Source organism: Nothoprocta perdicaria, unplaced genomic scaffold (assembly GCF_003342845.1).
Source record: "Nothoprocta perdicaria isolate Ctin4 unplaced genomic scaffold, notPer1 scaffold_78, whole genome shotgun sequence".
Classification (NCBI taxonomy): Eukaryota; Metazoa; Chordata; class Aves; order Tinamiformes; family Tinamidae; genus Nothoprocta; species Nothoprocta perdicaria.
This window is the reverse complement of record NW_020456065.1, coordinates 2,543,641-2,546,350: the sequence shown is the minus strand read 5'-3', so window position 1 is coordinate 2,546,350 and position 2,710 is coordinate 2,543,641.

Below are 2,710 nucleotides of genomic sequence, written 5' to 3'. Positions count from 1 at the left end.
AAGAGAATTAAATAAGCTGTACTGAGAAACGAGACACCATTTTCATGACTTATGCCTTTACAAGAATTTGGATAAAGATTGCAAAAGGTTAATATGCTTTATATGTATCTGCAAGTAGGTAACTGTAAAATATATATTAAAAAAAGGCGACTCCAGGAGCAAAATTGCCTAGCAGAGACATCTGCTGGGAGCTGGCTGCAGGTGCCCTGCCCCGCTGCGTGCAGCCCGTCTTGGCTCTTAGTCGTAAAAGCAGCTGTGAGCTCTTTCCAGGGCCTCTTGCTGCAGAGCTGGGTCCTGCCTAATTAAGAATTCCTCGCACTCCTCCTTYGCAATCGCCAGTCAACGGGAGCGAGGAATCTTTAAGCCATATTCTGGAATTTAAATGGACACTTTTGCATCTAAATTGAAGGTTATGCTATCTCTTACGATTGCCTGACATTGAACTGTCTCTCACAGGAAGCCTGGGTGCTAATGAAATCCTTCCCTTTCCTAGYCATATGCAGCAGGAGGAGATCAATGTTTTAATTAGGTAAAGGAACTATGAGTGAAGTCCCCTGCATTTCTGTAATTCTGATGATGTGATTGCACCAAGGCGAGGAACCTACTTTTACCTGAATTTAGAGCTGCAAATGAGATTTCAGATTTTAGCCTCTAAATAAATTGTCTCCTTTCTCAAGGAGTCATTAACTGCACTCTTCTAGTAAGAGGATCCACATCCCTCTTCCCCTTCCTCCTTGACTGTGGGAAAACAGAGTTTGGTCACAGTGTCTTGCTGGCATCAAGATCTTTTAACCATCCCCCTTCACTCTGTGTTTCAGTTTCGGACTTTGGCTTGAAAATGATTAAGCCAGTGCGCAAGGTACCCACTGACTCATGCCCAGGAAGGAGGAGAAAGAAGTCCTCCTGTGCCATACAATGGCAGGAAGAGAGGATGTTTTGCGATCCCTTTTCTCAAAGGGCTGGGATACAGCTGATGCAAAACATCCTATAAATCAAAATAAGCTTTATTTGATTCTATTTGTMATGAGCTCTTGAACTGTGTTTAGCGCATCACCAGTCCATGGTTTCAGTGACACTCCCCAGTGTCACTGCAGGGACCAGCTCCTGTCCGAAGGGAAACTGTTCTTAAACCAATTTCTGCTCTTGCAACCTGTAGACAAAAATTTGCCTCCATCCATCAAAGCACCAGGGGAAAACAGTATCCCCTTAAGGAAATGAATCCACAGAAACCCACTGAAATCTTTTAAACAGATTACTACCAGAGTGAATAGACGTATTAATAAGCATAAATAAGTACCTACCTCAAAGATAGTYGCTACACGTCTACATAAAAGTCAAGGGCAGGTAAGTGCTGGGCTGTATCCAAAGCCTGGTGCTTGGTCACCAAGAGTTTAGCAGTGCTGCTCAGCCCATGCAGCCGCAGCATCCAAACTGCTGTAGCTACCAGAAACTGCTTGGTCATGGTAGCCCATGTTCCTGTAGATCCTGATTTGCCATGGCTCAGCGACACCCAGTGAAGCTGGAAGAGGTGTGACATTTGCTTTATCGCAGTGTGGCAGCCTGTTCAAGAGCGCTCCCGGGGCCTGTGTCTGTACGGCCACCTTCAGGTGAGCTGTTGAAGGTAGTGGCCTTGTCCACAGGACTACAGGCTACAGGAACGTGGCTGAAGCGCTTTACCCCCGCTAAATAAGACCTGCCTTCTAGTCTCTGCTCCAAGCAATGTTGAAGCATTCCTCAAAAGGCAACCAATGGGACAGGAACCCCTTTSCCTTCCCCACTGAGTAAACATCTCTCTTTGGACCAAGAAATAATTATTCTACTCAAAASCAAAAAACCTACTTAACAACCACTGAATGTACCTTTCCACTTCTGAACAACCATCTCCTAAGGCTGGCATCCCCTTAGACAAGGGAAGAAAATGAAGGCACTCTGGATGACAGCTCTGGGAGAGTAGGGAGATGCTTTTAGCACTGCCGCTATGTAGCACTCGATAAAGAAGACATTTTTAGGTGAATRCTCAACAAATTGAGCCCTGCAAGACCCTGAGCTTTAGCTCTACTGATTTTGCAGATCCAAGAGTTCAGGCGTCTTTCTACCGGCTTCAGGAACACCCATGAGCAGGCCTTGATGGAGGAGAGATGGGAGAAAAACGAGGCCCTGCCGGATTCCCAGGCGGGGGGCCCAGGCTGGGCAGGTCCGCAGGGAGCGGAGAGGCCCCTGCGGATCCACAGGCAGGTGGGAATGGGCTCAGGGGATGTGTGATGGTGACGGGTATCCCTGTGTGCAGGAGCAGCAGGACAGGGCATGCAGGAAAGGGCGCCTGCAGGTTTCACCTCCAGGATAAAAGCAGTGCCCGGCCGATGCTTTAGGAAAGGATAAGGTCTCCAAAGTGAGGTTCTCTCATGGAATTTTGTAATTTTTTTCAATCTATAGAYAACAGCATTCCTACAGAAGCGTGAGGTTTCAGATGTGTCCCACGTATGTGCACGCACTTACTATCAAGCACTGTATTTATTCATAAAATCCAGTTTAATTATATATCTCTATACTTCTATGTCCTCACTAAACCTCTTTTTTTCCTTTTTTTCCCTGAAAAGTGCATAAGCTTGTTTATATATCAGAACGTATGTGCCTGCTCTTGAGCTTGGGAGTGAAGAAACACCGTAAGCAGCTATTACAAATTTACAAATTTTCCCCTCATGCCATGACT